This window comes from Benincasa hispida, chromosome 12, assembly GCF_009727055.1.
Source record: "Benincasa hispida cultivar B227 chromosome 12, ASM972705v1, whole genome shotgun sequence".
NCBI lineage: Eukaryota > Viridiplantae > Streptophyta > Magnoliopsida > Cucurbitales > Cucurbitaceae > Benincasa > Benincasa hispida.
Window position 1 is genome coordinate 5,418,427 of NC_052360.1, and position 8,981 is coordinate 5,427,407.

The window sequence follows — 8,981 nt, forward strand, 5'->3', positions numbered from 1 at the left end:
ATCGTTTGAACAAAAAATAGAGTTTAGTCTCTATTGTTAATAATTAGAATTAGTTTATATGGTTCGACAAAACTCTCATAAAGAATCCCTATGGTAGAGACTATTTATGAGGATTTATCATACCATAAAGACAAGTATGATAAAACCATTAAGATTAAATTTGGATTTTTAAAATTATAGGAACTAAATTCTAATTTTTCCAAAGCATAGGGACCAAATTTATAATTTAACATATTTATTATTTTGAGTTAAACAAATGTGTCAAACAGTTAACAAAAAAAGGGAGTAAGACAGTATTAGAGAAGATGGGAGAAAATAGAGAGAAAATAGAGAAGTACAATGGTAGTAACGATTTTCTATTCATATACTAACAGTAAGGATATTTTTTTTAAAAACTTTTTTTCAAGTTTAAAAATATTTTTGAAATTTTTAAAAGTTCAGTGGTTTTCATCCAAAACTAACAACAAGGAGGATATTTTAGAACTCATTTTGAATGTTTAAAGGCATTTTTGAAACTTTTGAAAGTTCAATGGTGTTTTTACACAAAATATGAAATTCATGGATATTTTGTATAATGTAGCCTTGATTTTTTAACCCAAATGTGTTGATGTTGAAATTTTTCTATCATATTTCAAATTTTTTATATAATTTTTGTTTGCGAACTCAACTGATTTTTTTTCCAATTTTATGGCAAGTATCATTTCTGGGCCTTATTCAAAGTACACGACTAAAATTAGACATTTGAAAGTATTAGGACCAATATTGAATAACCATAAAAAAATATATGATCAAAATGATATTTTAATCCCAAAAAAAAAAATCAAGAGGTTCCAACAGAGCGTAACAAACGACCTTGGTAGGCATCAAAGTAGTAAGAAACTTATGCATGTTATTACGATGAGCTAAGTTTTCTGGTGGTGGATTTTATTTCTAATCAAAAGAGATAGATTTTATTCTTTGGATTTCAATCAAACACGTATTGTCCACTGCCAAGTGCCTTTTAATCAAGGGCACCTCTTTTTCTCGATTTCTTCCTGCCCTGGTAAGTTCGAGGCAATTTGTAGTTTCAACTTTGCTGCTTCTAAATTCTTTTGGCTTTTATGATATTTTCCTTTTTCAAGACAAGCATAGGGATTTATATCAATTTTTCCTTGATATAAACAGATTGGATTGCGTGGATCATATCAAGAAATATACAGTTGTAGCTTAATGTTAAAATAACAAAAGTTGTTAATCAAGCTGGTCCATTAACAACAGTTGTTGCCTCATCACATCCTTCTCAAGAGTTGAGAATGCCTCAACATTGTGGGAGAGTTGTTCATAAGCCTGAACGCTACATGGGTTTAACAGAAACTCAGGACATCATATTGATGATGGCCTAGAGGATCCATTAACCTTTAAACAGGCAATGGATCATGTTGATAGGGAACAGTGGATAAAAGCCATGGACGTGGAAATAAAGTCAATGTACTTTAATTCTATTTGGAAACTTGTAGACCAACCACTTGGGGTTAAACCTATAGATTGTAAATGGATCTACAAAAGAAAGCGAGACCAAACTGGCAAGGTGCAAACCTATAAAGTCAGACTAGTGGCAAAATATTTTACTCAAAGGGTGGGGGTTGACTATGAAGAAACCTTCTCTCTTGTTACCATGATAAAATCAATAAGAATACTTTTATCCATTGCCTCATATTATGACTATGAAATATGGCAAATGGATATCAAGAAAGCTTTCTTGAATGGCCATCTTGATGAAAGTATTTTCATGTCTCAACTAGAAGGGTTCATTGAACAGGGTCAAGAACAAAAATTTTGTATGCTTAAAAGATTCATTTATGGGTTAAAACAAGCTTCTAGATCCTGGAATATAAGATTTGACACTACGATCAAGTTTTATGCTTTGAACAAAATGTTGATAAATCTTGTGTATACAAAAAAAAGTTAACAAAACTGTAGCTTTCTTGGTTCTTTATATTGACGATATCTTGCTCATTGGGAGTGAGACAAGTTTCCTTGCTGATGTAAAGAGATGGTTAGCATCACAATTCCAAATGAAAGATTTGAGGGATGCTCAATACATTCTTGGGATCCAATTTTTTTGAAATCACAAGAACAGAACCTTAACACTATCTCAAACATCTTATATTGACAAGAGGTTATCAAGATATAATATGCAAAATTCCAAAAAGGGTATGTTACCTTTTAGACATAGAATTCATTTGTCAACGGAGAAGTGTCCTAAGATACCTCAAGAAGTTGAGGAAATGAAAAAAATTCCATATGCATCAGTAGTTGGGAGTCCAGATGTATGTTATGTTGTGTACACACCTTGACATATGCTTTACAATTAGAATCGTTGGCAGATTCCAATCTAACTTTGTACACAATCATTGGACTACTATCAAGAACATCCTCAAGTATCTCTAGAGAATGAGGAACTATATACTTGTGTATGGGTCTAAGGATATGATCCTTACAGGATATACTGATTCTGATTTTCAGACTGATGTAGATTCTAGGAAATCTACTTCAGGATCAGTTTTCACTCTTAAGGGAAGATATAGTGTGGAGAAGCATCAAACAGGGTTGTATAGCTGACTCCACAATGGAAGCAAAATATGTAACTACATGCACAACAACTAAAAGAAGCAATGTGACTGTGCAAGTTCCTGTCGAATTTGGAAGTGGTTCAAAATATGCATCTGCCCATTACCCTGTAGTGCAACAACAGCGGTGCAGTTGTCAATTCCAATGAACCAAGAAGTCACAAACGTGAAAAACACATCGAAAGAAAATACCATCTCATTAGAGAGATAGTACACCGAGGAGATGTCATAGCCATGAAGATAGCTTCTGAAGATAACCTTGCTGATCCATTTACGAAGGCCTTCTCAGCTAAAGTATTCGAGGGCCACCTAGTCGAACTAGGACTACGAGCATCATAATATAGGGCAAGTGGGAGAATGTCAAAGGATATATGGCCGCCATAGTTTATTGTATTTTCTCTCTGTTTTTTTCAACATTGTAAAACATTATATTTGTATGTTTGTCTCAGTGGAGTATTAGTCCAAATGGGAGATTGTTAGAAATGTCCTAAAACTCGTAGTTCGTAAATATTGTTAACATATTCTATTTATCAATAAAAGTATTATTAAGTATTTTTTTTCAATAAATTGTTATTGATATTGCATTCTGTTATAAAAATCCAATAACAAATCCATGGGTATAATATGAATACTTTAACTTTATGTGGCGACATAAAAGAGGATCAAGTTTTAGTATATAGCCAAAATGGTCTATAAGTATATTGATGAGATCGGTACCTCATTCTAGTGACACGATTGGATGCGGCCCATTTTGTATACTAATACAAATTATATGATCCCAAATTTATTCATGTGGAGACATGTGAGTGGGGGCATCCTATGCAATGAGTTTGCCTAAGATCGAACCTCGAAATAGTCACTTTTCTTTATAACGACCGTTTACTGTTACAACTGACTATTTCAAAATCCAATGACCTAAGATAACTCGATCTTAATCCTGAGCTAACTATGAACTTTTGTTTATTTGGGATTATCCTTTAATCTGCACAGTTGAGAGTAGTCCAATAGCACTACTCAATAAGTCTATCATTTTGGGGATAAGACCGGATAGATAGCTGGGGACATAGTTCTGCAAGATGAAATTCACTCTTTCCCAGTTTAGGGTTAAGAGATAGGTTGTTCTCTTAAGTACTGATCCTTGGTCTTGAACAATGGGGCCCCACTCTCACATGATCAAGAGGAACGTGGTTTATTAGTTGAATTATCAATTGTTCAATAGAGGTTCAGTGGGAGCTTAAGGAACAAGATGTATTTACAGGGGTAAAGTGGTAATTTTGGTCTAGTTGTGAATACGAACAACCTGTGAATGGTCAACCTACTAATCGTGGTTAAAGTGGACAAAAATATATCTACAGCGAAGAGAGTATAACTATCGAGCTATAGTGGTGTGTCTCGGTAGTTAAGGAATGGCGATTAATTCAATTTAAAGAGTTTAACCAATTAATTTAAAATCGTTGGAGCTCATGATCTATAAATCCATAAGATCCCTCTACTAGCTCATATAATTATATTCAATTAGTGAATTTAGCGGATTTGAATTATATAAATCGAAGTTAGGGTTTTGAATTTGAAATGTTCAAATTCAATTTAAGATTTGATCAATTGTATTCGATATAATTGAAACGTATAATTTAGTTGAAATTAAACGAAAATTGGAGAAATTAGTAGATTTAAATATTTATTTAGATATTGAATTATATGAATAGGATTCATATATTAATTAGGTGTTTAATTAATTTAATATTTGATGCTAAATTAATTAATTAATTTTTTAATTAATTATTTAAATAAATAATTTTCAAAATTGAAATTCAGAATTGAATTTAATAAAAATTGGTTTTATGAAAATCAAATTTTAATTTAATTTTTGTTTGAAATTTTGATTTTATTAAAAATAATGGATAGTGGACTAATCCAACTTTTGTTGGATTAATCCACTAAATTGAACACCTAAGCTAAGACATTAATGCAATTTGAAGTGTCAAAGACTCAAATTGCATTAATGCTTAGTGCTTGCATATATTGAATATATAAAATGCTTAATTTTTCATATTTGAAGAGAAGCCAATACACAATTCTGAAAAATCTGAAGAAAAAAAATCTCCAGCAAAAAACCTCCCTTGAATTCACCAAAATTCACCTTAATTCAGTGTCTCCACCACACAATCTAAGCTAAGGATAGTAGAGAAGATCCTTGTGGTGGTCCAATTGTATTTTGGAGATCAAATTCGTAGAGAGAAGAAGAATTTTAGCTATTCATCACAAGTATTTTAGCTTGAAACCCTATTTTCTACAAAACTATTTTATCATGCTTTATGAACTAAAATTAAGTGTAATTATAGTGTTTATTGATTCTGATTTCTTTCGCTGCATGTTAGTTTTATCTATCAGAAATATTATATAGAAATTGAAAGCTTTGCTCTTCATATGCATCTACTAAGTCACTATCTTAATATTTAATTTGAGAGATGAAAGAGACTCCAAAATTTTATCTAAAAAACAGAGAGGGGAGGAAAAAAGAGAGAGAGAGAGAGAAGTAAGATAGGTTCAAAATATTGATTTTGTTTGCTGGAAGTGTCTTCAAACTTGGTTAGAATTAATTTGTTAGCAATATTTATCAATATTCAATTTTGAACTAATTAAACTTCTCAATATAGAAAAACTAGGACAAGCTTTACAAAACACAACAAACTTTGAACAAATTTCAACCTACATAACGAGTGTATATAAGCAATGTTTGGGCTATGCTGCTCTCACCAAATTCAAAAAAAAAAGAAATCAATTGACAAGAAGATAAGGAAAATGGGAAGAACTTTTCAAGTTATTCTCCTTCTAACCTTAGTCTTTGTGTTTTCATCTCTTTTAGTTTATTCATTACCATTATGAACGCGAGGAAGATGGATCATTGATTCCCAAACAGGACACCGAGTGAAACTTGTGTGTGTGAATTGGTCATCCCATACACAGAGCATGCTAGTAGAAGGCCTCAACCATAGACCATTAAAAGAACTATCAGACGAGGCAATCAAGTTAAGATTCAATTGTGTACGACTCACATATGCAACACATATATTCACTCGCTATGCATATAGGACGGTTGAAAAGCTTTGATCTTCTTGATTTGAAACAAGCAAAAGCTAGATTGGCTCAATATAATCCTTTTGTATTAAACAAGACTATTGTTGAAGCATATGAAGCTGTTGTTGATGTATTGGGGGCAAGTGGCCTAATGGTCATTGCTGACAATCACATCAGCCAACCAAGATGGTGTTGCTCTCTTGATGATGGAAATGGGTTTTTCGGAAACCACAATTTTAACTCTCAAGAATAGCTACAGGGTCTTAGCTTAGTTGCTCAACGCTTTCGCAACAGATCCACGGTCTGTAACATCAAGAGTTTTTCTTAAATTCTTAAAACTAAGCTCAAGCATTTAAAAACTTCTATAACATTAATTATCAAATAAAGTCTTTTAATGGTTGTTAGGTGGTAGGAATGAGTTTACGAAATGAGATACGAGGCTTTATGGAAAATGCAAATGATTGGAGCAACTATGTAACTTAAGGAGTAACCACGATTCATAACACAAATCTGAAAGTTTTAGTGATTGTTTCAAGCTTAAAGGAGAAGTCTTTGACGGTAAACACTTTAGACAATAAATTGGTTTTTGAGGTACATTTGTATTTCTTCAGTGGAGATTTCGAGAGCAAGTTTGTACAATAACCATTAAACAATATTTGTGCAAATATTAAGAATGACTTTGTAGACCATGCTGGATTTGTAATGGAAGGATCAAACCCATTTCCTTTATTTGTTAGTGAATATGGGTATGATCAAAGAGAGGTTGACGATGCAGAAAATCGATTCATGAGTTGCTTCACAGCTCATCTTGCACAAAAAGATTTAGATTGGGTATTGTGGACTTGGTAAAGTAGCTATTACTATAGAAAAGGTCAAACAGAATCTGCAAAAGCTTTTGGAGTGCTTGACTTTAGTTGGACTCAAATTAAAAATCCTAAATTTGTCAAGAAGTTTCAACTATTACAGACCATGTTGCAAGGTAACTATACGAATGATTATAACTATATACAAGGATTTATAACTAGTAAACTAGTATGATTTGTGAAAACAAATGTTAAATAGTTCAACACAAGTTTTTTATATCTAGTTGAGTGACAATTTGAATAATGTTTTTTTTATGGTAGATCCAAATTCCAATGCATCATTCTCATATGTTATATATCATCCACAAAGTGGCCAATGTATCCAAGTCTCTAGAGACAACAAAGAAATTTTCCTCACTGATTGCTCTGCCTCAACTCGATGGAGTCATGACAACGATGGCACTCCAATTAGGATGTCAAGCACTGGTTTGTGCTTTGAAGGCTAGGGGGAAGGCGATGAGGTATCTCCTTCAATTTGGTCATGTACAAAGTGTTTGAAATGTACAGGATCAAATGAACCAAAGTCAAAAGTAGAGAGATTAAAATGAATGTAGTAAAATTATTGGTACTAAAATGTATAAATAATGTACCAAAGTCATAAGTACATGGACCAAAATAGTATTTAAATATAATCTAAATAGTAATCTTGGAAATGTGTATCTGTATATATATATTGCTTGATCAGATATGATGTTGCATGCATATTTTGTATATTATGATGTCTTTCGTTATTTGATTGAGAGAGTTTTTTTTCTTCATAGAAGCTATGTTTTGTTGGTTTTTAAATACAATTCATATACAATCTAAAGTTTGAACTTTCTATATATTATATATATATAAATAGATTTATGTGATCTTTTTTCTATGTTTAGGCTTATGGAGGGGAACTCATTTTTAACTTAATACATAGTTAGGTAGATTAAGTACCAATAACATATCAAATGTTGATTGACGGTTTAGATCCAGAATGTGGATTCTTATTCTCCTTTTAAAAAGATGGGATTCTTTCTTTGTGACATGTGCATGAGAGAGAAAAAAATGGAATTTCTTCTTATCTTTTAAGTACCAATAACCATAAATAGTTAGGAAAATGTATTGTCTTCCCTCTTTCAAACCAATAACATTATTATTTAGACCTAATTTGGTAAATATTTGATTTTTTTTTAAAAAAAAATTAAACCTATTTTATCCACATTTCTTACAATGATTTGCATTTCTTAAGTACAGTGATTAAATTCTTAGACAAATTCTAAAAACAAAAACAACTTTTTGAAACTATTTTTTTAATTCTCAAAATTTAGCTTGTTTTTTAAACCATCGGTGGAAAAGTAAATAACAAATGAAAAAATTTGGATGTGAAAATAATGTTCAGGCTTAATTTTCAAAAATAAAAACAAAAAATAAAATGATTACCAAAATGGACTTTAATATTTTAAATAATTAATATATCATTATTAAACTAATGAGACAATAACATTTGAATACTAGCTTTAATTTTTTCTGATTTTTTTTAATTACTATTTTAAAATTTAATATTAATTCCAAATATATAATGTGTCAATAATAATAATATTATATTAGATAAAAATAGAATTTTAAATTAATTAAAATATTAGATAATTATTTTAAATGAAAAACTGTTGGAAATATTTTTAAATATAGCAAAATGTCACTATTTATCAGTGATAGACACTGATATACATCTATCAGCATTCATCATGATAGATAGTAGCGCCCGACAATCTGAACAACCTAAACTATCTAACCCAAATACAAGCGTTGGGTTGGGTTAGTTTTTTTCTTGGATTGAGTTGGGTTGAACTTTTTTCTTGAATTGAGTTGGATTGAACTTTTTTCTTGAATTGAGTTGGGTTGAACTTTTACTATTTCTATTGGGTTGGGTCTCAGGTTGGCTAAATAAAAATTCGGGCTGACCCAACCTAACTCAAATTACATATATATATATATATATATATTTAAAGTTTAGCTACTTTGAATTAATGAATTTTTAATATTTTTGTTTTAAAATTGTTATGGTATTTGTTGTTTAAAGTTTGTAATAAATATCATAGATATTTGGTTTTTAACATTTGAATTTTATGAGATTTTAATTTTTTGCAAAGTGTTATAGATAAATTTACGCTTTTAAAATTAATAAGAAAAAATAAATTATAATTCAACAATCCAACTCATTTTTCTCAGGCCGCTTGATGATATCGCGACCTTGGTGGCAAATTTGCGGTTTAGTTACGTGCATTTGACATACTCAATCCACATGTTCACATACTATGCAAATTTGATTGTTCAACAATCCTTTGGGAATTTTGATTTGAAAGAAGCCATGGCAGGCATAGGCGAAGACAATCTTTCCATGTTGAACATGATACTCATTGAGGCTTATGAAGCGGTGGTTGATTCACTTGCTGCACAT

The 8,981-nt window shown here is 31.0% G+C and overlaps 1 pseudogene; it reads left to right on the plus strand.

The window, feature by feature from the left end:
• The first annotated feature begins 5,411 nt into the window (after positions 1–5,411).
• On the plus strand, positions 5,412–6,996 carry LOC120067007 (annotated as a pseudogene).
• The last annotated feature ends 1,985 nt before the right edge of the window (positions 6,997–8,981 follow it).